Source organism: Maylandia zebra, linkage group LG7 (genome assembly GCF_041146795.1).
Source record: "Maylandia zebra isolate NMK-2024a linkage group LG7, Mzebra_GT3a, whole genome shotgun sequence".
NCBI classification, from domain to species: Eukaryota; Metazoa; Chordata; class Actinopteri; order Cichliformes; family Cichlidae; genus Maylandia; species Maylandia zebra.
The window spans coordinates 56,049,632-56,076,809 of NC_135173.1; the positions used below are offsets into that span (position 1 = coordinate 56,049,632).

The 27,178-nt window shown below is 39.3% G+C and overlaps 1 long non-coding RNA gene across 1 annotated transcript in view; it reads right to left on the reverse strand.

The window, feature by feature from the left end:
- Positions 1 to 27,178, reverse strand: part of LOC143419546 (uncharacterized) — a 31,075-nt gene that overhangs the window by 1,479 nt on the left and 2,418 nt on the right. The window contains exon 2 of the long non-coding RNA XR_013099549.1: positions 26,019 to 26,080. This is a non-coding gene — a long non-coding RNA (uncharacterized LOC143419546). The remainder of the gene's footprint in view (positions 1 to 26,018; positions 26,081 to 27,178) is intronic.

Sequence of the window (27,178 nt, forward strand, 5' to 3'; positions counted from 1 at the left end):
TCACCTCTCCCTCTGTACTCATTCCCTGAGCCAGCTGTTCCCATTACACACACACACTGTGTCAGGCCTGCCAGACACACACACCTTGCATTTCATCATACAGATCCACACAGAGAAGGTTTCCAAAAATACTTGCATGCTTTACAAGTTTTCACACAAAAAGAAAGACTTTCTTTCAAATGAGGCCCACAGGAAGCAGTGGGTTGGGCAACTTGTTGGTGATTATATGATTGTGTCTATGTGACTGGCTCTGACACAATCAGCCCAGATTTCTGCCTAAAAGAAGACTCGTTTAAGTTACAATTTCATTGTGTGTGTAAAAATCGGATTCGTCAGAGGCTGAATGAGGATATCTATATCTGAGATAGTGAGTGACTTAGCTGGTAAACTAGAGGTGTTAAATGAGGACAGAATCATCCACTCATTCAGTAAGTCAAGCACCTAACCCTTTAAACGTGTACCTGTCCCTGCTAATGACTAGCCTCCATTGGCAAGATATTCACAACCATATGGACCATTTAAATAAACAATCATCATAACACACAGGTGATGCTCAAATTACAATTTTCTTCTCAGAGTAACAAAGTGAGCAGGTAGCTCCTCCACCATTTCAGAACCAGAAGCAACCATATTTGGATGAGAGAGTGGGGTGCAAACGAACAAGCTAGCACTAGCAAGCTTAGCAAGTGGTTTTACCAGATAGAGATACCTGATAATTAGTGCATATAGGATGAAATATGTGGAATATATGGAACATATGAATAAAATAAACCGTAACCAAACAATTATCAGGTAACTGTTTTTTTTAAAGCTTCAGAAATCACTAACACCATCAACATGACCGAGAGGGTCAGATTAGCTGATGTTGAAGCCTAGAAAGCAGCTAGCGGTGGCTACAGACTGAGCAGCCAAGCCTGTAATAAAGGGTTTAATAGAGTTTAAATGACTGGGATCTTAACATGTTAGATGCTCCACATGTTAGAGCAGAATTTTAGCGGCATGACTGCATGCAGGTTAACAGTCGATGTGGAGAGCAAAAGAGATATTGCTCTTAATGCGCTATTATCTGACAATGAAGTAACTTTCTTAATTTTTTATGATCTAATTATATTCTTAAACAACACTGATGGATAGAACTTGAGGATACCTGCTGGCTCCCCCAGAACCACAGAAAAATTTCCAGTTGCCCCCCATACACTCAATCAGCAGATTACCTTACTGACTGAGATATTTCCCAAAAAAGAGATATGTGTTGGTTTTCACAAAACAATATTGAATATTAAAGAATATTATTATAATTTTGTGATTTAGGTTCAGTCTGAAAACACTAGAGTACAAATCCTGAGGTTATTTTAAGTAAATAGCCCATGTCCATGTCACAGTATTGCGACTGTAGTCAGAAGCCACGAATACCTGGTTGGTAACATGTCATAATGTCATAATGTGTGATAGAAAAGAACCTTCAGCGGCCTAAAATATAAACGGGTGTCAAATCTAGTTGCTGAACTCCTGATCGTGTAGGTGACGTTGGCGTTAATATGTTGGTGTATTATCGTACGATGATGAGCATAAACGGAAGAAGAGAGCAGCAAATGGTGGAAAGGTTTGAATAAACATTAGAGCCTTACATCAGCGCTTGCTGACTTAAATAATCCCTTAGAAAGAGACTAATTCATCTTTCGTTTATTAATTTAATTTTTAAAATTATTTCCAGCTAAGGAAATAACTCGTTTAACATCCTGGTGATGAATAGATGACTTTTGTCTGACTTCAACTTCATAATGTGCATTTAATTAACGGAAGCTTAGCTGGCTCTGGTTTATTGTCTTTTTATAGCTGTGCAAACAGAATCACTTTGGAAACCTCAGCATAACAACAATATAAGACTCACAGATACTAGAGCAGAGCCGAAGGCCCCTACATATAGGCCAGGTGCAGGATAACTGATATTGTGAAGAAAAATGTCATTATGCTGTCAATAGGTTGTATATGGACATTTTTAAGTAACTGGACTGATCACATGTCAAATCATCAGAGGTTAATGTAAACACAAGGATGATTGATATCGGATAAATAGCTATGAAATCTTGTACAGACACATTAACTGTGGTGATCATCTTACTTTCAATAAGCAACTTTATTTTCCTTAGCATGTGGCCATAAAGCAAATACTAAGGAAAAGAGCACCACTGCACTGGATTTTCTATCAATCAATATGCGACTGAAGTAGAGACTAGTGATCATGTTACACCTCCCAGCAACCTCGAAATCCAAAGCTCATCTATTGGCCAACTGAGGCTGGCTCCTAAAGCGCGTTGATCCCAACAGATTCAGATGTTCAAATGCTCAACTTCAAGCATCATTAAAGATTTTCTTTAGCATTTTTAATTCATATTCTGGAACAAAAAAAACAAAACAAAACAAAGCATATGTATAGTAATTGTGTGGGAACATGACCTGCTGTGAACTGCAGACATTTAAAAAGTTTGTGCTTCAGCTTTAGTGAGTAAAGCTTTAGTATGTCATCACTAATTATCTGATATCTGTGTGTGCGTGTTCCCTACTGAGTCCCTAGTTCCCTAATGAGTGTGACTTGCTAGCTAAGCTTACTAATGATAGCATTAGCATTTCACCTTCTCACCAAAATAAGGTAACTTTTTAGGGTAAATAAAATGTAGAAAAAAAAAAACAACACATGACAGAGGCTAAGATGCTGACACTGAGATTAAAAAATGGGTCTGTGCTACTCTGTGCTAGTAGCTCATCGCCTGCTAGATTTCAATCATATAACTTTGAAGAAAGAATGCTAACAAGCTAAACTAAAGCAGACATGGTAATATAGCAGAATAGAATTACCTTTATTTTCATTGTACAACCTCACTTGGGCTGACAAAATCAAATCGTCATAACATAAAACATTACATTTTCAGGGTGAAGACTTGGTTTAAGGTTGGATAAGTTTCTAGAAGATGAATGTAAGTCAGTGCCATGTGCTCTGAAGTAATGGAAACAACACTGTGTGTGTGAGTGTGAGAGTGTGTGTGCATGCGTCTCCCAGTGTTGGCACCTGCTATAATGGGCTCTGTGGAGGGAATGGGAGAACAGGCGGCTACCTCTCTTCCCCTTCACCTCTCCCTCAACACTCCTGCACGGTGACAGCTTGATTCGGTTCCCCTCACTGGGCTGCAGCACAGTGACATGATGGGCCTGTTCACTTGGTCTTATCACAGCCTCTGTTTGAACAGAGCAGAGTGAGATGAAGGGAACGATGGCGCAGAGAAAAAGAAGAGCCCGGCTCGGGAAACGCCTGTCTGACCTTACCACCGAGAGCGACTTCTCATTAGCCTGTGCAGTCTGATCAACCCCTCGTTCATCTGACAAGGAGCCACGGATAGTGCAGACAAAGATACAGCACGCATAAGCAAAGATGGCAGTGGCAGTCCAAATTATTCCTTCGCTACATTTCGAGTTTTAGTTCTGTCATAACAATAAAATTACATTTACATTTGTTTAATCAACATGTCAGCTTCTCATACAGACTCAAACAAAGCAAATAGTACTCTTAGCAGCTCTTTCTTTATCATCGTCTGCCACTTATTTGATTTATCAGTACCTAAAAAGCCATTCACAGACAACACATGAGCTCTCTCGCTTTATAACCTTTTGGAAGTCTTTACTGTTCAGTTATCTTTTACGGTGTGCTCTCTTCCACTCTTACAAAAACCAATAAAGGTCATGTTGTGAATTATAGTTATCCAACACTTTTCATATCCCCTCTCGTCCACGGGTGAAGGCTGAGCTCTAACAGCACGGATGTATTATAAAGTGATGGTAACATATTCATACTGTATACTAGCCGTAACTGGGACTTCTACAGCTATGACCCACTGGTTTTTAATGGGTTTTTAATGACATCATTAGAACCACAATGATTCTCACTATTGCCATCCTGTTCACCATTATTGTCACCACCACAATCATTATCACCAACATCACCCATTGCCATAATCTTTGCTATCATCATCAGTGCTGTCTTCATTACCATCATAGTCACTATTATCACCATTATCATCATCATCATAAACAACGCCATAACCAGTACTATGAGTAGTAGTGTAAGTGGTTTGGAAGAACTATCCCTTACGCAACATTTTAAGCGCTTGGTCAGGCATTGGAGTTAAATGTGCACACACACATAATAATATATGTATATTATCCAAGTCATTAGCTTACTCGCTAATGGCTTGCGATTGATAAGTTAATAGCTAGTAAGTGTGGGTTTCATAATAAGATCTGCCTGTTGCTAGTCACTTCCTGTCTCTAGAAACACTCATCTTGAGGTTTTAAAATAGGACTTCACAGCAGCTGCCTCCATCTCTTTAACTATCTGTGGTTTGCACACATGAGCCCCGGACAGTGTCGGGAGAATCCGATTAGAGACTGTTGGCCTTCTTCATCTGATGCACACGACAGGTGTGCTTCAGCTATGTTCTTACTACTGAAAATTCTTTGGTTTAAGTGGGGGAGTTGTCCGGGCACAGCGTGGAGGCTACAAAACACATGGTGACCCCTCGCTTGCTGTGAATTAACCGGACTACTACCTGTGCTCATCTCACATGGGTGATCAGACTTCACACAGACTTTGTACCAAGGTAATGGCAGATTAGAGACTATTTAATGTCCAGGCCAAGTCCCTCAGACATTTCTGGTGTCACGTTTACCCTTGTTGAGTAATCTATATGGGGGGAAAAAAAATCAGGGTTGCACAACAGCTTCATGTTTCCGAGGGTTCAGTTGTTGTTATAGCAGGTTAACGTTATCAATGCAATACATTATCATACATATTATATGGTTAGAAAAAGAATAGGGGAATGCCTACAGTCAGATTTGAGATATTCATTAAGATATTTTCCCCCAATATTTATTTATCTTTTTCCTTTTAAGAAGCTGATTGAGATCGCCCATTGGCTGATTCCAGCCCTCAGGCCATGTTTGGCTCACGTGTGGCCTACAACAAATAATATCACATAAGACTTAAAGTTCTGAAAGTAAAAAATGTTTCAGGAAAGTACATTATGTCAAAAATAAAGGTGACACTTCTTGTAAAGAACCTCACATTTTGTTTCGATTTTTCAGTTATTGCCGTTATTATCCTTAAAGGTACAGTGTGCAAAATCTCACCACTAGATGTCAGTAGATTGCAGATGGCAGTCGGCTAAGTTCTGTTTCCTGACCCATCCCAATTTAAGTGCATAATCCTGGCTATGGTGGCTGCTGTAGGACAAACAACTCGTTCATCTATTCAGTTTTTTTAATACATGGTAAAATGGTAAATGGCCTGTATTTGTATAGCGCTTCACTAGTCCCTAAGGACCCCAAAGCGCTTTACACACTCAGTCATCCACCCGTTCACACACACTCACACAATGGTGATGGCAGCTACATTGTAGCCACAGCCACCCTGGGGCGCACTGACAGAGGCAAGGCTGCTGGACACTGGCGCCACCGGGCTCTCTGACCACCACCAGTGGGTGAAGTGTCTTGCCCAAGGACACAACGACCGAGACTGTCCAAGCCGGGGCTCGAACCGGCAACCTTCCGATTACAAGGCGAACTCCCAACTCTTGAGACTCTTAAAACTATACAGGGCCCAATCACAACAACAGTCACCTCAAGGTGCTTTATGTTGTAAGGTAGACCCTATACTGTACTGTAGTGAGTCTGAGCTGAGTCCTCTGTTTACCTCAGCTGGTGTCCACGTCTATTCGCTGTGGAAGAGGCTATAAAACTTTGTGAAAGGAGTTGGATATGAGGCGATGAGTCAGTAAGTGACTCATTGTCATGATCATTGACAATGATCATCATCGACAGTGATACTGAGATGAGTTGTTTAGGTTATCCTGAATTTTTCAAACATAAAATGTAGCTATTTTTGCTGCTGTTAGCTACTATTAGTGAAACTTTCTTTGAAATGGATCCACTTCAAAGACAGTTAGCAAATAAACTCATACAATGTGAGAAGAATGTAATCAAAATGTTTATCAGAGGGAAAGAAACTCGAGCCTAAAATTAGAGGATATAATGTTAGCTCATAACCAGCTGTTGTTGTTTAAGACAGGAGGATAGCGTGCCTGATCTGCTGTCAATAAATAACTGTCACAATATCGTGACCTGACTTTAATTCAGGAGATGAGGCCTGAGGTGTGGAGGAAGAGGATGAAGTGGAAATGAGGGAGGAGAGAGGCAGAATGAGAAAGAGATGATAAAAATATACACGTACAAATGTTAAATGGTCATATATAGTTTAAAGAGGTATTTTTAAACTTTGAATTAAAAGGAACTTAAACCGATCTGTAACCACAAACCTTAAAACACAATTAAGTGGGATGGTGATGTTGATCTTACCCACGTTTCTATTGTATAACCTCAAAAAAAAAAAAAAATCACCTACTGTGCCTTTAATGCTGTTAGCCCATGAGTTTAGCTTTAATAATTCTGCTTTCTGACACAAAGAATGGCCAGACATTCCTAAGCTTTATAACCACAATTATTACCCAAGCTTCGTGAAAGAGAGCTGACTTAAAAGAAGGGGCGAGGAAGTGAACTGAGGGGCTGGACCAAGACCTAGTATGAGATACAAAAGGAAAGTTACTGGAGTCCCAGAAGAGTCACATTACCTCAAAAACGTTAAGCTAAGAACTTTAAGCAGAGTAGATTTGCTCCTTTCTCAGATTTAGATGACATAAATGTGGTTTGATCGCTAAGGCCATATTTTATAGATTGACTTACCACAAGCTGTTGTTAGATGTGTAAAAACAATTAAGGGTGACAGAAGACTGATAGGATACAAACAAAACAAAGCTTAAAAAAATGCTCAGGCCTGGCAGATTAATTTATGCCCAGTGGGCTAGACTGCTGTGGAAGTGAAAAAATATTCTGGGTGGTTAAATTGATGCCTGGATATGTTAAAGGTTTCCAACTCAGGGCAATGGGAGATCATTTAGGACGACGATGATATTTTTGTTTTCTTTTCACTTTAGCAAACACATTTAGAAAATCTCCTTAAACTCAGTCAAAAACTCCCATTTTTACTACGCTGTTCACTTTGGAAGTGTTATTTTCCAGACAGCATATATTTTCACTTTTCACATGTATTTACAACACAATTCTTTCCTTAGATTTCATTTAAGTTGCCATAAAAAGTTAATTTAAACAAAACGATGTCTGTAATTTCCTTGAACTGACCCTTTAAACTATCTCATGAAACACACACATATGCACGCGTATTTGATTTGTTTCTCAGGCTGATTGGTAAAAGTCTGCAGTGCATAAACAGCAACTGATCATTTCACAACACGCTAATGCAGTTAATCCTCTGGAAACACAAAATTATGCTCCCTTGATGAGCTGAATGCACTTAAAACACAGACCCGCACAGCAACGAGAAGATGTGTGACATCTGAGGAATAGGTGTCATATCTTCGCAAAGACGTTTTCTTTCTTCTTCTTCCCTGAAAACAATCACAGTGTAACTTCAGTAGACCCATGGGAGCAGTAATTGTGGTGATTATGCTTAAATTGATGCTTCACAGCTATTCCTGTGACTCCTGTATTGTAATTTGATTTTTTTTTTCTCCTACTGAAGTTTCTTTTAAATGCTTCCTTGGAGCACAGAGACTAATGACTACATGTTTGCCCAGTGAAATGTTCAATCAGAGGCTCATTATGAGGACAGACACATTCAGCTCTGCTGATTTGATTTTTCACTTTCTTTTTTGGTTTCCCACATTTATCGATCTACAGTCCAGAGGAGATGAGGAGCGAAGGGTTTCTGATAGGTTACTTGCTGAAATATGCTTTTAAAGATGTCACTGATGTAGTCTGAAAAAGTACTTACATGGTATTTCATAAGTGACGCTATAAATGAAATGTGTGATAACAGTTAACAGGTATTTTCTATACTAATATATTTTTACTTTTTTAGTGAAAATAAAATACAAAGTAGAATACATATATCGGTTTGTGCTTGTCTTTTAGATGTTTCAAAAATAAAAAAAGTGCCTTAATCTTAGTAAAAAGAGTATTCGCTGCCCGCTTGACCACAGTTTGGTCAGCCGTCTCCTGTTCTACCGTATCCCAAAGCTGCTCTGTTAGATTGAGATCTGGTGACTGTGGAAGCCGTTTGTGTACATTATCATGTCTGAGATGATCTGAGTTTTGTTACACGGTGTTGAAAGATTCCTACCCATCAGAGGATGGGCACACTGTTTTGACAAGGACTGGGAGTAGTCAGCAACAATTCTCAGGAAGGCTTGGGTGTTTTAGCAATGCTCAGTTGGTACTAAGGGGCCCAAAGTGCACCAAGACAATATCCCCCACACAGTTATACTACCACCAGCCTGACCCTTTGATATAAGACACGATGGATGCAAGCTTTCATGCTGTTTATATCAAATTCTGATCCTACAGTCCAAAATTTTGATGAGGCTGTGCAAATTGTAGTTTCAGTTTCATGCTCTTAGCTTACCGTCTAACTCAGCGGTCCCCAACCTTTTCTTTTGCCATGGACCAGTTTATGTCCAACAATATGTTCACAGACCAGCCTTTGAGGTGTTGCGGATAAATACAACAAAATAAAACCAGTAGCGGTACCCAAAAAAAGAAGATTTATTCATAACACACGGTAAAAGACCTGGGGAAACTGAGTTAACAATAAAAATGATAAATATTTAACGATAAAAACCCTTAAAACCATACATTTCACACCCAAGCCTCAACTCTCGTGGCCCGGCACCAAACAACTCATGGACTGGTACCGGTCCATGGCCCGGGGATTGGGGACCACTGGTCTAACTTGCACTCAGTGTGGGCTTCTGATGCTGTAGCTCCTCTGCTTCAGTTGCTATGTGTTCAGGTTGTAACGAGTGGCTGTTTAAGCTACTGTTGCTTTCCCATCAGGTTGATGCAGTCTGTATATTCTTTTCTGACCTCTTACATCAACAAGGGTCTTTCTCCCAGAGAACTGGTGTGCAATTGGGAAAATCCCAGTAGATCAGCAATTCAACACGACATGTTCAACGTTACTTAAATCACTTTTCTTCCTCATTCTGAAGCTCGGTTTGAAGATCAGCACCTCGTCTTGATCATACCTAAATACCTAACTGCACTGGGTTTCTTTCATATGTTTGGCTGAGTAAATGTTTGCATTCACAAGCTGTTGAACAGATGTATCTAAAGAAGTGGACAAATAAGAGTACGTTCCAATTTGTTTTTTAAAAAGAAAAAAGAAATCACAGTGAATCCCATTTTTCACAATGAGTTTTTTTCTCTCTCAAAATCTCCAGAAATCTCCACGTGACCATCCAGTTTGATTTCTATCAATACTGCGAACATTTCAACAGGTGATGTTTGCTCAGATATCATTCAGGCTGCAATTTGCCGAACATTGAATTCTTAAAAACATGATGATTTTTTTTTCTGGCTGTTAAATTTCTAACGTTCCAACAAAATGAAACAAGAATTCAATATGGCTTCAGATTTTCTTCTGAATTTCGTATTCAAATTGGCTCATATGTAGGTACATAATCGCTTGTTTTCATCATTTATAATTGTTATACAACAGAATTTGTTTTAACTGGGTGAGAAAACTGAATAAGATTCATTGTGAAATCTGCCAATAAAAATAGTTGCAGTTTCTCATCTGAACTGAACATTTTAATATGATTTTCTTAAAAGAAAATGTGGAACATACTTGAGGTTTAAAGGCCTATGCTCTAGTTTACCCACCCTTCAAATGAAAAAGAAAGCCCGGCCACTTGCTAATTCTTTCAAAGGTGACGTTTTTCACCTTCTATTTTCTTATTCTTTCAAAAGAAGCACAGCTCACCGAGGGCCGTCTTGCAGGTGCTTTTAACAATTGACTCATGCTTGTAGTTCCCCCTTGTTACAGTGAAAGCGTGCACAAAAAGAAAACACATTTATGGTCAGGCTTTAAGAGAAAAAAACCCCGCCACTAGCCTTTAATTAGCATTTTATTGCACTTTAAAAACCACTCAAGTGCATTAAAAAGTGATCACGCAGTCAAAATGGAGATTGGCTGCTTTAGTAGTGACTAGGGGGTAGTGGGGGAGGTGGAGGGGGAGGTGTGTGGGTGGGTGTTTTTAAAAAAGGCTTGATTGTGTGTGTCTTCACACAGGGGTAAACACATTTTGCACTGAGATACACTCTTTTGCACGCACCGCTGTGATTTATTTGGGGATACACACGCAGCGCAGTTGACAGGTTAAAATGAGTTAATATAAGTTAATAAGTTAAAAGGGGTGAGAAGAAGGTGAGTGCTGTTAAAGTGCTCCGCTGTCCTATTCGCCACCAATTTGCCCCCATAAAGGCTTGCACTAAAGCAGACTCCATCTGACATAGTGGCATATTAGTGGTGCAAAAAGACACATAAACCTCAGTGATTCACGTGCACAAAAGCCCCCTCGCCAAGTCTCTCGACGCTCCTAATGAAGACCTGTATGTGACAGCGAGCGCACAATAAAGCACAGCGAGCAGAGTGCCAGGGCTCTCTGCCTGCAAACACTTTGCATCTGCATCAGCCTTCCGTTCCTCTCAATGATTATAAAAGCCAGAGCGGAGCCTGGAAATCAGAGAAGAAGTGCCTCTGTGTGTGTGTTTGTTTCTGCTTTCAGTGAATGGGATGTTCATTCAAGGAATTTAGTGGCATTTAGAAAATTGACTGTGCCCTTCCTCATGATTTGGTTACTGACAGCGGTCGTATCTGCTGTTTTTCTTCTTGTTACACAGTGCATTATGTTTGCATGAGTTTATTTCCCCTTAGAACACAGTGAATTTCTGCAGTTATTGCTAATAATCGGAGCTTCAACCACGCAGATGAGAACAGTGAGGATTTGTACCTTTTGTTTATTGGTCTTAATGTGCATTCTGGACTGTCTGCCTCTAACACCTCCGGGAAGTAGAGAGTTTACACTTAACAATTCACTGATTAACTGAGAAAATAAACAGCATCAAATTATTTTTGTTGGTATTAGCATCTCTTAAATCTTACTGAACCTACCTGCATTTATCGTGAGGTTTACCAAATGCGCTCTTTCATATTAAAAAACATATAGATTTTGCCAATACTTAACTACTTTATGATAAAACCTGCCAAATTTGTGATCTCTGACTATCTTCTGACTTAAACTCATAAATTTATAACTGATGAGCGCCAAGGTAAAAAAAGAAAAAATCTATTGTAAATTATAATAATGAAATAAAACATTAAAAAAACATAAAATAAAATCTGACTGCATGGTTTCCCACCGTCAAAGTCAACCCCCCGCTCATGAATCATCATAAATATCCATGAACAGAATCTGTTTTGTGGGAACAATGATAGCAGTTTCTTTTAATTGTACAAGCTTTGCAAGTAAATACAGGAAACGTCTAATGGAGATGCTGCTTGCATGGATCCAAACATTTGAATCACTCCACATAATGGAGTGACTTCTAGGCCGAAGACTGTGTATACTGAGTGCTACAGGGGGCTGATGGTCAGCTAATCACCGCCATGCGTGGCACTGACACTGTGGAGCTGCTGTGAAGCATTTTTAAGTGTTGTGGCCCGCAGACTCGCGCTCACTTGTTTGTGATGCGTTCACGCATGACTACTGCGCAAATATGGAAACAAACCTCTGCTCAACTGTTTCACTGTGCACCGCTGAATTCTTAAACCCCGGCATGCTGACATTGCTGCGCATCAGTGTTAACTTTAGATGATGTGAGGCTGAAGAAGATGTATTGACCTCTAGTCATTAGATGGAGAAAATGAATGCCTCCCCTCCCCGTGGAAATAAGATAGTGAAGGCAATTTCAGACTGAAGATGGAAACGGAAAGGGTAATCAGCTGATAATTCTTTCTCGAGGAAGTTACTAAATTCACTACATTACTTTTTTCCGAGCTGCACTGTGAATGAATACGGAGTGTGTTTGATAAATGCATGAAAAGAACAGCTGCTCTTATCAGATAACTGTAACTATCACTTTTTTTTTTAATAATTTTTTTCTGCTCTACCTGAGCATTCAAACTGCTCATTGACACCCATTCATACAAGCGCTTTATTTTCCCTATGCATGCTTTCTATATAACATTCACACTCTAGTGGATGAATCAGAGAACAGCTTGTCAGAGGTTTCTTCCTGTTAAAAGGGAGTTTTTCCTTCCTCCTGTTGCCAAGTGCTCCCTCAGACTGAAAAAAGGGATTGCCCATCTCTTGGATTTATGTAAGCATTTATGTATTTAACACAATTGCATCATGCTTTAAAGTTAAGCGTAACTATATAGTGTAGATACTACATGATATGCAGAGAGGGTATATTAAATTGTTCATATCATGTTCAAGTGAAGTAAGTCAATAATAAAGCAATGTTAAATCTTGCAACACCGCACGTGATTTTGGCTCGCGCACTTTGGATCTTGGTTTGAGGAAGGCATCCATCTCATTCAAGTTGAGCAGCCACCTCTACTTTTTTTTTGGAATACTGAAAAAAAAAGAAAATGGGTGGTTGTTTTATTTACAAATTTGTACAAAATAATTTCGTGTTTCTATCTTGAACGTAATTAAATCATGTAGGATCTGTATGAAATTCAACAACTTAATTTGATCTCGTTGAGATGTCATGATACAGTCTAGTAAGAGTGGTTAGTTGCTAGTTATTAGAGTTAGGTTAACTGGTGAATGTAAGTGGAAATGGTTGTTTGTCTCTATGTGATAGACTGTTGAGCTGTCCAGGGTGTACCCTGCCTCTTAACCTATCACTTCGGGGTTATTTCCCTGCAACCCAGGTAAAGAAAGGAGGAAGGAAGTTGTTGCAAATCCATTCAATTTTTATGTTAACCAGACTCTAGACTTTGTTGAACAATATGTTAATATGAAGACAACATGTAGTATTTAAGTAACCAATTAGTATTGGGGTAAAAGTTATTGAATAGTGCTGGAATAAAATGACAAATTTGTGAAGGATTAAAATATTCCAAGAGCTCAACTTACTTCATCTAAACATGTTTCAATCATGTTTTATAAACACAAAATGCACAGGTTTATTAAATATGAATAAGTTGTGTTGCTTTAACTTAAACAAGTTTCTGCCAAAGCAAAACATCTGTGTGCAACTAATGTCCACTATTGAATTAAGTAAATCTAACATGCTCTTTTTTTCAGTGCAGGGTGGGTCACCTGATTGTTGAGGGTTTCTCTATAGCTGGTTCTTCACCTGACAATATAAAACACCTGGAGGTGACTGTTGTCGTGATTTGATGGGTTATAAAAAAAACTGAATTGAATTAAATACAGTGTCTTCCTGTCCATCTTGGGCCCACACACGTTACAGCTTTTCTTTTTGTTGTTACTGGATCTGGAACATCCCAGTATCAGGGATAGCAAAGTTCAAAATCAGATTTGATGGCACATGAGTAACCATCATTTATATTGGCTCTGGTTGCACCACGCTGGCAGTCATGCAGGGTGGCCCAGAGTGTACCCTGCCTCTTAACCTATCACTAACCTATAACCAATCTTTGGGCAAGAGGGCCAATCAATTTCATAATTTCACAATTTTTTGGCATCCATATTTCTCTCCTTAATGGTTGCTGATGAGCTTGTTTTGTAGTTGACAGACTCTGAACTGACAATGCTGCTATAGCGCACCTATTAAGCTGATGACCCATGTCCTGAAGGTGAGTGACCTCACTGCAGGGCCTGGATTATACCCCAGACCATTTCCTGTGTGTCATCCCTCCTCACTCCCCACTCTCCTGTCTAAAGTCTGCATTGTCCTGTCCAAGAAAGGCGAAAAAAGCCTCTTGCTCTGAAAACTCTTCCTCTTTATCATGTTCCAGATCTTTACTCTCTTCTAAAATCACTCCTGTCTGAGCAGGGACTCTTTTTGGCATCTTGATCGATTAAGAGCCACCCCAGCAAAGCTATTTGTTGTTTCCCAACTTGAAATTTGCAGCTGGGATAGAGTATGAGAAAACAAAGGCTGGGTCCGGCAAACACAAAGTGTAAAACGTGTGGCATTAGGAGGAAAAGGTGTAGGTGCTTGAAATGTGACAATGTTCAAACATTGTGAAGGAATAGCAGCTGCACAAAGAAAACATACACATCGTAAGAGCAGGGTGTGAAGGAAGACAAGAGAGTGGAGGGACACCGCGTTTCCACACCTTTCTAACCCGAATGCAACGTATGTAATGTTAACGTGTGCATGTGTGGCAGAAAATAAGCGAAAGGCAAGGAACCTGAAGATGAAATAGTGATCAATCACATCATTTTTTCTTTTAGTTAAATACTGAAAAGAAAAACCACAAGATTAGATTACAAGAAAAAAAAAAAAGACAAAAACTTTGCCTCGTGAATGCAGGCTGTGTCACAAGCACTCATCAGTATCTTCCCCTGGACATAAAAATGTATCATCTTTAACTCTTCCTCTGTCCCGCTCTGCAGCCCAGCGCTGTAATGCACCTCATCTGAATGCTAATTTACTGTTTAAAAATCCTCCCTTTATACGCAATGGGGGGGGGGGGGGGGGGATGAATTTGCTAGGAATCACAGATGTAGAGAGAATCAAACCTGAACTCTCCTTCTCTTGCAGCTCTGAAGGCCGCTTAATTAACCCCCAGGCGGGGCAGGTTTCCTGGCAGCGCATGGCCACAGGCGGCGGACACTGCTCTCTGATTTAAATGCGCATCTCATTTCCACGGTGCTGATCACGCACAGACAGGGCCTCTTTAGCGCAAAGAGAAAAGAAATAGTTGGGGGAAAGAGAGTGTTGCAACCTCAATTCTTCTCCTAAATCCAGCATCTAATCCCCTGAGATGGCCTTTGAGTGGGCGGATCTAGGTCGACCGGAGTCACTTTTTTGGGGGGTGGGCGGGGAGGCTAAACGCTTTGGAAAGATCCTTTTGTTTGCGCCACGCACACAGCGGAGATCCTTTGAGGCGGCTTAAATAGAAAGCAACTGGCCTTTAATTGGAGTGGTCTGTGAGCAGTTGTCATATGGAAATATTTGAATAGAGATCGTGTGCAGCACTTGAGCCCAAATCCACTGGCGGTTTGGAGAGTTTGAGGACAGCGAGGAAACTGAGGGATTAGATAAATGGACTCGTTCAGCCAATTAACAATTTAAGCGGCTTCAAGAACATGCTGGTTAACATTTGAAAGGAGTTTAAAGGCCCGGCCCCCTCAGACCGACACCTTTGTCACATGTGCTAATAACAGATGTGTCATAATACTGCGGGGGGATTACACGAGAGGGCGGCGGTAATCTTGTTAGGTTAAGATTACAACTGTGATCTGGACGCGATCGTGTGGATTTCGGTTTCGTGCCTCGCGAACGCTATTTGAAGTTCACAGAGAGGGACCCAGTGTTTGGTTTAAGTGTCAACTTGTTCCATTTAGTTTCATTTCTCATTGAAGATGATTTCATATCAGCTCGCCGGGCTGACAAGGTTACACGCTGCATTTGTTTGAGTTTGGCATCTCTAATCATGGCGTTTCCAATTGTGTGATTTATGTTCGCCGTCCAAATGCGGACTATGATTACGAGGCCTGGTGGCGAGCGCAGTTTGGATGTCTGTGGTGGGCGAATGCGGGGGGTGGGGGGGGGGGGGGGGGGGGGGGGGGGTGGGGGGGGAGTAAATGGGCGTTTTATTTATCACCGGTGCCACAGCCCCCCTGGAGCGGAAGAGCGCCCTCCCAAATTGAAATATAGCGGAGTTTACTCTCCTGATTAGGGCTCTCTCCGCCGTGCGCAACCCAAGGCTATCATCAAACTGCGAACAGCGGCGCGCTGACACCTAATTGCGTGTGGATTAATGTGGCCCAGAATGACAGCCAAGACACCCCCTCCCCTGCCCAAACCAGTCAGTGCACCTCCTCTGTGGGGACAATGAATTCAAGAAAATCACTGGATTTACGAGCTTCTCCGAGAAATAAAGTACACATTAATGCGTCTATGTGTTGCCTCATTTGAGATCATTGAGCTAAGTGTTATCCACTTCTTAAAATTATTATTATAAAAATAATAATAATAAAACAAGTGTGGACCTGTGCAGCAAGCAAACATAAATCTGACTAATATCAGTTCTGAAAACATCTTCTGTGATCCTTGAGATTAAGTTGCCACCAAGACACAAATCTACAAAACTATTTCAGCATGAAAGCAATACAGTAACCTATATTACAACAGCAGCCTGGATCTGGTTCTGGTACCTGTTGGGTGTCTAGGTATTTGATCTTTAGGCTTTAAAAATGTGTAATTAGCAATAAAAATAGACATGATAAAAAGTTTTGTTATTAAGCTTTCTAAACAAAGGATGCAAGCAATAATAAATATAATTGACAGTGTAGTACTTGCTCAGATGTTGGAGATCACAGATTTCCTCACTCAGCTTCATCTATTTGACTTCTCAGACCTGAACTTCACCAAAGCTCTGAAGGTTCCCTGGTGCACATTTTACATGGCATTATTAATATAGATGTTATAATAGCCGGATATTGTAATTTTTAAAAATGTAAACCCCCAAATCAAGAAAGAACAGAGCCAAACTGGACTACAGACTGAACATGTTTAATCACCACTGACTGTTGTTTTCTTTTAATAAATGTATTGTACTCATGTATTGTCAGCAAGTAAATTACTTAGGAAAGAGTTCTGCGTTGGGTAGTTTGACAATATTACATTACACAATTAAAATAAAGATTGGCTTTATTATAACCACATAACCCCAGAGTAAGTCTGCAGAGGTTAAAGTGACGAGTATCTGAAGTTTATTATTATAAGTGCTTCCTCCTCCTCACACTCACCGATATTCTTCTACAACTTGTTGCCAGAACAACAAACACCATACAGTTACTGTCGGTACACTGCTGGTAATGTGGTAATTGCAATTACAGTAACTGTGTGTTTGCTTTTTTTAAGTACAGTTGAGTACCACTGTGTACATTATGTGTCAACATCATGTTCCTGTTGAAATTAAATTTTATTCTTATGAATTTATAAGAATATAGAATATATAAGCATATATAAGAATGACAATAAAAAACTCATTGAACTTGAGTTTGTTAAAGGCTGATGAACTTGGATGATAATGTGACTGTGATGTCTAAAAAGCAGATGATTTTAAGATAAAGTCTGGGTAAAATGAGATCCACAGGGGGAACAAACATGTTCACACATGACTTAACTACTTCTTTAGTAATGTTCATATTTAAAAAGATATAACAAATTATTATCATCTTATAAGTTACAAACATTTAAAGGTTTATACGTGCAATGAATACGTTTATTACAGTTACAGGTACATTAAAAATGTTTGCACATCCTGATTTACTGTCATAATAAGAAAAAAATCAATGTTGTGTTTGGATGACACGTTAAGTGTTAAATAGAACTTTATATATATCAACCAACCAGCTATAGCCAAGGAACATGTCTTTATTACCATTACAAATAAATACATAAAAAAATCAACTGTAAATGTGCAGGAAAAATAAGGTTGATAACTATAGCACTGGGTTTTTTTTGGGTCTTTCATTTTTATAGCGCATGAAAGATTAACACCAATAACAAGAGAAATACTGATGTACTATCAATAATCACATAAAATTATAATTCCTCTTCTTGTACACTTACAGAATTAAAAATCTGATATCTAAACCAACAATGTGAGCTTCCTCTGGTTCATTGGAAAGTCATGGATAATGAAGAATTCCAGTACAACACTTTTTACTGAACTCCGTGATTTATAGCACAGAGGGATTGGAAATGTATAGATATATATTTTCTAATAAACAAAACTTCCTGTTTATTTCTTTTACTTTCAAAACTGAGGGCTGTTTATCTCGCTTGTTTGTTTCCCATATGCTGAACTTAAATGTAAATAGGAAAGGTAAAGTTGTGTTATCAAAAAAGTGACCCCACCTCCACTTTTTTTTCCTCTTGAGATCAAAAACCTCCAACCTGATGGTTTATGTGTGAGTGTGCGAGGTACCTGCCTGGCTGGCCAGCCGACCCTGGAGGCAATCACCTGAGCGTTAACATACAAACCCTCCATAAAGCACCAGCAGGCTATGACCTTTACTATAATTCATCACACGGCGCGAAGACAGAGGGGCCCTTCACAGGCCAGTAATTTGATTACTATAACATCTGTAACATCAATAATGTCCGATGAGATTGTTTTGCGCAACCAAACATGCAGAGGCCATAAAGGATTGCTGTGGCGGGGAGGGGGGAATGAGGGTTTGTGACATTTAACCGCGTGCAGCCAGTGTATAGCTTTATGAGTGGAAGATGATGGTCGTGCTGATAGTGATGACGATGGTGATTCAGCATGATTTGGCATCACCTTTTACGCACAAGTGTCAGTGCGGGTCAGGGATGTAGACTCAGTAGGAGTAGGAGCCCTTAGCCACGAAGTCGTGAATGAATTCGGATCACTCAAAAACAAGCAAAGCCAAATTATTGCGCATGGCCTAGAGAAGGGTGAGCAATTAAGCACGCGCTCCCGCAGAGCTGTTTGTGACGTAACAGCGACAGTATGAGAGAGAGGGAGAGAGAGGGAGAGATTGTGGGATATAAATGTTTTGCTTAACCAGAGGAAACACTGTGCCCGCTAACCGATCGTCGAATCCATTAAGCTAATTTATTAAATGCAATTTGCCGTGTGTCATTGAGCTGAGTAATGCCGGGGAGAGCTGAAAACGGGGGCGACAAAGGGCCATTGGGCGGGACAGCGGGGATGCAAAGCCCTGACACACGGAATTAGAGAGGAATTAAGAGACTCATTGAAGAGCTGCTTCCAGGATAAACAGCACAGCCATCAGACAGACAGACAGACAGACAGACTCAGGGAAAAAAAATCCAGCGGCCTCTGAGCCCCTCAGTGGATTTCTGCTCTCTTTTCCAAGGTAGTTTGATTATTGAATTTCCATGTCCAATAAAGCCTATATTTAGCCAAGCATACAGCTTTGATTTGCAGGCGCTTATTCCCACTGGCGACCATGCATGATTAGCACTTCTCTCTAGAAGCTAATATGCTCGAGGTTGTTTTCCTCCACGCACCTTGCATTAAATCATCTTCCAGTGTGTTTTGCAATCCTCTTTGTTCTGCTCTGCAGATTCCTTTATTCCGCAGGTATCCCCGGTGTCACCAGGAGGCATTCAAGGCCCCTATTTAACCCACAAATGCAAGCTTGACATTTTCCCCCCAACTAAATAGTTTTTTTCCTCTCTCTTCGAATTCCTCTCTCAAATCCTGAGCAGGCTTTTAGTCTCACCCGTCACAAAAGCGTCTTATGTTTCATCGTTTTGACCAGTGCAAAAAAGAAATGTGTTCCAATTCCCACACTGGAGAAATAAAAAGAAAAAAAATCTAATGCGCCCCGGTTATTAGCTCAGGCAATCTATTTGTGTGTCAGAAAACAAGAAGAGCAGAAAAAAAAAGAATATATAGGCTTTCTTTTTCATTACCAAACATTACAACCTTATTTCCATCACTGCACCGTTAAGTAATTTGCGGGGAAAAAAAGCCAACACAGCCTGGCGGTATTTTCGCTGCGTGTGTTTAAACCCATTACTTTGCCTTTTAATCAAACGGCGCGCTGGTGTCAAAAAGCACTATTTTCTCCATGCATCCCCCCGGTTCCAGTTCACTTGGTGACCTTGAAAATGTTTGCTCTTCTAAACGTCTCCCTTCGCCATCCCCTGCATCCCCTCTGGGCTCCGAACCTCTCATCAATCTCGGGGGAAAAAAAAAAAAATTATATATATATATATATTCGCGGATTCATGGCTGGACAGCCCGGGCGCGGTAATCAAGTTTAAGATGATGACGGTGCCGACGATGGTGTGGGGCTTTGAGGTGGAGCCATGATTAGGTGAGCAAATGACCTCGTGGGATTATCAAGATACTAATATCAACAAAAAATATATTATAGTTCCAGAAAGGCGCGAGTTAAAGCCCCCCCCCAAAATGATTGATCGCATTCATTTATGTCATTTAGATTTATACGAGTTTCAAAAGGGCCCGGATTATTCATGAGAATTTGAGGAAAGGACGACGACAGGAGACTTCACCTGTGCTCATGCTATCTATCTATCTATCTATCTATCTATCTATCTATCTATCTATCTATCTATCTATCTATCTATCTATCTATCTATCTATCTATATATATATATATATATATATATATATATATATATATATATACAAATGTGTGTGTGTGTGTCGATTAGCCCAAAGAATCAGATGTAAATTAATAAAAGGGAATAACTGTTTTGCTGTCACCATATCAGATGATGGACTAGTGCTTCAATTACACTGCTGATCGGTTGATTTAACCCTGCGAGTGCAAAGGTGAGAGAGAAGCGCGTGGCCAGGCAGCACGTGATACTCTACTACTAGTGAGCGTGCGCGTGCCAAAGCGAGACTGATGTTGGGAGGGAGGGGTAAAAAGAGGGAGGGCATGATGTGAGTGTGAGTGGAACAACATTGGGCCGTATGATTTATCGCAATGGGAACGCGGCTCCCGTTTTTTGGTGCCCGGCCTGTCCTAACGCATTTCGCTCCAGCCATCAGCTATGATTAAACACCTGCTTTTGCGGGGGAACAAAGCGCACTAATCCAATATGTATTTCTGACATCTTAAATATCACCCAATCCCCTGACATCACAGGCTGGGCTTTTTCCAGGGGATGGAATTCTAAAACATATTTTTCTAATTTATGGACGGACTATAAATCAAAATTAAGGCCGGCGCACAGCGAAATATACATCAGTGCAAAAAAAAAAAAGACTGGAAAAAAAAAACTGACGATGAAGGAGGCTTTCACAGCTATCGCACACACAACACTGAATGCCCTTGTATGCTCTCTCTATCTCACAAACACACTGTGGCGCCTCTTGATAGATTCCTTGATGTGTCACATTGTTCGTAGTGAAATACTGATCCAGTTTTTTGTGATGATGATGTGTAACATATATATTTATTTGGTCAGAACCTAATGGCAGCACACAACCTGCTTTGTGCTAAGAGCCCATTCAGCCATTTGAAACCCTTCAAATGTTCATTTAGCTCCACAAATCGAATCAGGACTAGTGATAAGTCACTCATTCGCGCCTTTTAAACGTGCTCTCAGTCGATTAGACACAATTTAAAAGCTAAACTGGACAGGGACCTGTGGGCTCTTCCTTAATTAGTCTGCGATTTACATCCCTCTCTGTTGCCTATACACACCATGCACCATGGGGAGCTTTCATCGATGGTTTCAGAGGCACATTTGGTATTGTGTTGCACTTTTTATCAAGTAGCTGAGTACTTTTACATGGTTGTGAAGTACTTGTAATCCACCTAAGGGGATCAATGCATCAATACATGCAAAACCTAAATGGAACATAAAACGATGCCAACACGATGGCCGTGACATTAAATAAATACTTTATTTCTATTTCCTGACAATTTTCTATTGGAAATGTCAAGATATTTTGAAGATAAGCCCATCTTAGTAACCTAGGCACCACAAATGTTGCATTTTTCTATTGTAAATGTTAGCAAGACACTGATCATAGTCAGATTTCAGAAACATGGAGCAAAAAATTAAGGTGTGTTTGTTAGTGGTTGACATTTGGTTGACAGTTGTAGTAAGATGACACTCATCAACAATCCTGTCATTTCTTGTACTGCATTGGTTTCAACCCCAAGTCGGCCTCTTACATTGTTTCAATAAATATCAGCTTTACTTCTTTAATTTAAGAAAAACCAATTTTTCTGTCATTGCTGCAAAGTTGCAGCAGTGTTTCCAAAGGTAATGCTGAATTTGCCCCCCGGGCTCCCCCACCCTCCCACCTGCGGTCACTGTCCCCCACCCCACCGCTAAGGTGACGCTTATTGTATGTGACTCTTCAATTTCGCTGCTTCCCTGCATTTACAGCACATTTCTGCCGCTGTATTACCGCACTATGAACTATCTCGACAACCGCTGTTTGCACCAGGTAATGGATTGTTTTTTTCCTTATCCTCTGGACCCCACTGCTATTGTGCTGAGAAGCCATTTCTGCCACAAAAAGAAGAAGAAGAAAAAAAACACCCATAAAGCACAAACATTATTCCATTTGTTCTTTTACTTGCTGCTGGAATTCATGCCCTTTGTGCTGTCCTAAGTAGCTCTGTGTAGAAATTAGTCTCACCGTGGTGCTGATTCCATCACAACAATGACCCATTCAAGGAATACTGAGAAACTAACCCAGATAATTGTTTATAGTGACCTTAATTAATGCACTAATGACTGCATTTCATGCCTCCTAATGAAAATAAAGTATATTTTCAAGCATATAAAGTTTGTGGCCAATAGGGCGGATAATTGTCATAATGTCTTCTTATTGATATTTATGTAAATAAGCGAGTTTCTTTAATCCAACAATTTGAATCTAGTGAAAATGTTCATTACAATGCACACACGGTGAATCAATGCAGCATTAAATTTTAGCACCACAGACAGCGCACTTTAAGCTGAGGACGTATTGGCCAATTTGCATCTAAAACGACTCTGTCAAACATGTTTTGGTAATGCGTTTATGAATGTTATTCAAGCATTAGTGTTGTGGATAAAGAGTGATATTAAGGTGGGTTATTTTCCCTCATAAACACACGCTTCAGTTAAATAGTCTGGACTGGGAGAATGTTAAGTCCTTTAAAGTGGGCTGAAGTTACAGACTTTAGTGCTGACAAACTGGATAATATCCCTACTTGGCACACAAATAACAAAGTCAGATGAAGACTTTGGAACATAATAGTCCCGTTGGATCTCTTCTGGGCTTTTGGGCTTTTTTGTAGGGAAGCCAGTAACACAGCAGGTGATCCGTTTCTCTCCTTCAGAAATGATTCTAAAAGGTTTTGGGGAAACAGGTGGCATTAATTAAGAGAAGAGTGAAAAATGTTGACGTTCCCATCCATTCAGCGACTTTTATGTCAGACAGCACAATTTAATGGTGATGTCGATGTACACAAAATGAATCCTTTAACTATGATTTTCATCTCCCTGACAAATTGGGTTTCTTTTGCCTAACATGTGTCCCAGTGAAGCTGTTTTTCATTTTTCACCCTTGCGGCTCCCATCATCCACCTTTCTCCTTCCTAAAACTCCTAGTACTGAATTACTGCAAGTGTCCTTTTCTGTCTCATCTCATCTCAAGGCTTTATCACAAATATGCAATGTTAAAAAGCAGTGCGTTTGATTTAGTATTGCAGTTAATCAATTAATATACTTTCACGTTACATTAATACCAACTTCACTTATTTCACAGCTATCTATCTAGTTACTTAAAAAACTCTTACATTAATAATTAGCTAAATTTACCCTTTTTAAGCAGGAATTGGCATTAATTATAGCTCATTACTTTATATAGTGCAGTATTGGTGCTTTCAATTGAAGATCAGTGTATTCACATATGTGTGCCAACCAAAGACATTTTACATATACAATTTACAAGGTTATAGTTTACTTGTACTTCTTTTCATTCTTTGAAAAAAATTAATTCTACTGCACATAATTTGCGAATGAGTGGTTGGTGAATATTCAAGGTTTTCCTAAACCTACGATGAACTCATCACATAGTTATATGTTAGCATAACTTGTAAATCACTAAAAACCAGCAATCAGTGACTGGAACTTAAGATAATTATAGATGAATAATAATATAATCAGAGGCATAAGTAGCTTTTATAAATTATTGAGGTCCAGATTTTTTTTACTCTTTATGCACCATAATAAAAATGCTCCAATGAACAGTAGAAAAAGCTACACTTTAGAAGAGGCTGGGTCCTGGAGTTGCAATACAACCAAAACTTAAACTCAAAATCAAAACCAGAGACAAAGAAATATAGAAGATGACTGTTGTGTTTATAAAACAATGAAAAAAAGTAATAAAAGTTATTTCATTGCTTGAAATGAAAATGGCACGATGAAAAAAGTTCCTTACTTCCCTGTGGGGTTTGTATAATTTGTAGAATTCCCAAAGAGTCTTTCACATTAAAAGTCACGTTGAAAATCAGACATTGATTCATGGCATTTTTTACTGTCTTTGTTTAAAAAAGCATACTGAAGTTCAGACCTTGATGACATCGTAGGTGGTTACAACCATGAATATAATTATATGTACATGACTCTAAATAATACTTTTATAGAGTGAAATATAACGTTATAATAGAACTCTTAGATTATCCAAACATCTCAGTCACCACTGAATACATGTACTTTTACATTTTATTTCTTTTATATGACATAATAGTGAATTTTTTTGCATGCATTCACCATTGGTGGAAAATAAGTTATTAGAAGTGCTATAAATACACACACAGGTATATTTTGCACCAGGAATCACTGTGCAAAAATTAAGGATAGGGATGAAATCAGCTTTATGATTATGGACTGAGATGATTGAGCTTAAACTAATGTGCTTCTTTGAATAGTGGCAGTATTATTTTTTTGACAGTGACTGACTGAATGTGAGAAAGCTGAACCATACTGCACACATGAACTATAATCAGGTCATCACGTGTGATTTAATAAAGTAACATTTTATACAATATTTTGCTCATTATACTAAATCAAAAACAATGAAACAAAGTATCAAATACTACTCATATAGTAGTCACCATTTGTTCTAACTTGAGATGATAAAATGATAAACTACTGGCTACACAGTGATGCCACAATAATAATAATAAAAACAATCAATTTAAAATATAAGATGTTTATGTATCATCAGTGGCATCAGTGCAGTCACACGGATAAAGTAATGAAATACTTCTTGCACAGCTGCATTTTTAAAAATACACGGCATTATGTAAATTAATGTGTTTGTATATATTTTCCAAAAAGCCACATATAGTAACAACACATGTACAATGTCAAGTAACTGCTAAAACATTCAAACACAGGCATCCATGAATCTGTGTGCAAGAGAAATGAGAAGTGCGTGGGGAGATGATTTTTCATTTGGTGTTTCGCTTCAGCTCTGCCCCCTTCTACAGAGGATCCAATCAATCTGCCAGCTATTAAGTTTGTTAATTGATAATGCATACTAATTAGGCTGTGCGCAGTTACTTTGGAGACTCTGAGGAGGTAATTGTAGGCACGAGTCCAAATGGAGTTTAAAACAGCCTGTGCCAGGTAAAAATTCATTAGGCGGATAGATTGGAGAGGACGAGGAGTGGGAGGAGGCGTGGAGCAGAACAGGTGGAGGTGGGGGAGGGAGGAGGATGGGGGTCAATGCTAATGCCAGTCTATGGAGAAATTTCCCGCCGTGATCCAATCATTGTTTCTTTGCTGCGCGGTTCAACACTTATGGAAAGAATTTGTTGTTGTTCTATAAACTTCTCCATTCAGCTGGGAGGTCAAGAAAGAAACGCTGAACTGACTTTTCTATTCTGCGTAAGTGAAACTTGTTTGATCGTTTCAAACACTGCAAAATATGTCATTCTTTGGAACTCACATTTAGGGCCGCGGTTCTCTAACTCGCTTCTCTCCAGCACCGCCTCCTTCGCTTTGTTGCCCTGAGGCTTGTGTGATTGACATCCATTTAACATAATGAGACCTATCTTTGGGATCCATGCGTGACAGCTGTGAATCAGCTGCTAATTGAGACGGTTGTGGTGTGTTTACTGTCCCCTTTTGGTGTCAGCCCGATGACCCTTTGAACTGTCTGTCAGTCTCCTCGACAAATGAATGTGTCCCTCACCGTGAGAGGCATGTCTGGGGATCATGTCAAAAGCATGTTTTACAGCTCGGCTCAGTGTCTTTGTCACTGAGACAGAGTGACAGAGATATACTGTGCAGGAGTGGAAATAGATTTGGCTTAGAAGCATCTCCACATCCCTTTAGGACTCAGAGATTGCAAATGGGAATTGTATTATAGTGGACAAGAGTGCATGGATTGTTGTACTATAACTCACTTGAATCCAAATCAGCGGTATAAATGGCCTACTCCAGAGGGAACTTCTGCAGTAGACAGGGCCTACATGGAAAGATGAGCAACTGTAAGCAGAACTGAACAAGTCTGAGCAGAACAGTTAACTAGATCAAAATAATAAGTAGAGAAGAGTAGCTCAAAGAAATGCATAAAATATTAAAGGAGATAATCTTTAAAAAGTGAGTAAAATGTTAGAAAGAGTTTTGTAAAAGTCTAATAGCTGAAATTATTAGCTAGGGGTACAGATAAATAAATAGACTACACACATATGCTTTTCTACTCTGAGCACTCAAAACACTTTCCTACTTCCTCCTTAACACAGTCATTTTATTTTTGTTTTTTAAACAAATTCAACATTCACAAACACATTTAAATAGATGATGCTATGATGATGATGCTACTTGCAGCTAGCTTGCACAGGGATACTTCAAAAATAAAGAATAGAGGAGCCAGGAATTGAACCATTAAACTTCTAGTTAGTAGACCGCTATCTCCTACGGCAAAATTAGGAATTAATGTTTAAATACAGTAGTTACCTAAAACTTAAATAAAATGTTATCAATTAGCTAACTAAAGTTATAGCTAGAAGTTGAATTCTTTAGCAATATCATTATAGATAAGCAAAGAGAAAAATAGTAGCTAGCTAAAATTATGAATAACATGTAGCTTATATAGTAGCTGTTCAGTTCTTTAGCAATATCATTAGGCCTATGAATAAATTAAATATAGTAGCCAGCTGACTAAAATTGTGAACAAAATATAAATTACCTAGCTAAATTCACGGCTAGCATGTCAGTTATTTAGAAAGAATATCATGGATTAATAGTTCAAATTGCAGGATAAAAATACTGACTCAGTTATCTAAAAGTGCTAATGAAATATTAGTTGAACATAGGAAACAGGTGAAATTGGTCGCTAAAAACTACAAGTAAAGATATGAATAAAATAGTAGCTAAAACCAACACCGTAAAGTATGTATGGACTGTTAATACTAATAAATCTAGCAATTACTGAAAAAGGGTTGACTAAAGGTTATCCAGACCCAGTTTAAAATGACTCCAGCTGAACTCATTTGAACATGAAAGATGTTGAGGGAGCAGACATTCCTGAGTCCATCTCACAGGGCTGAGTGAGTAGATAAAA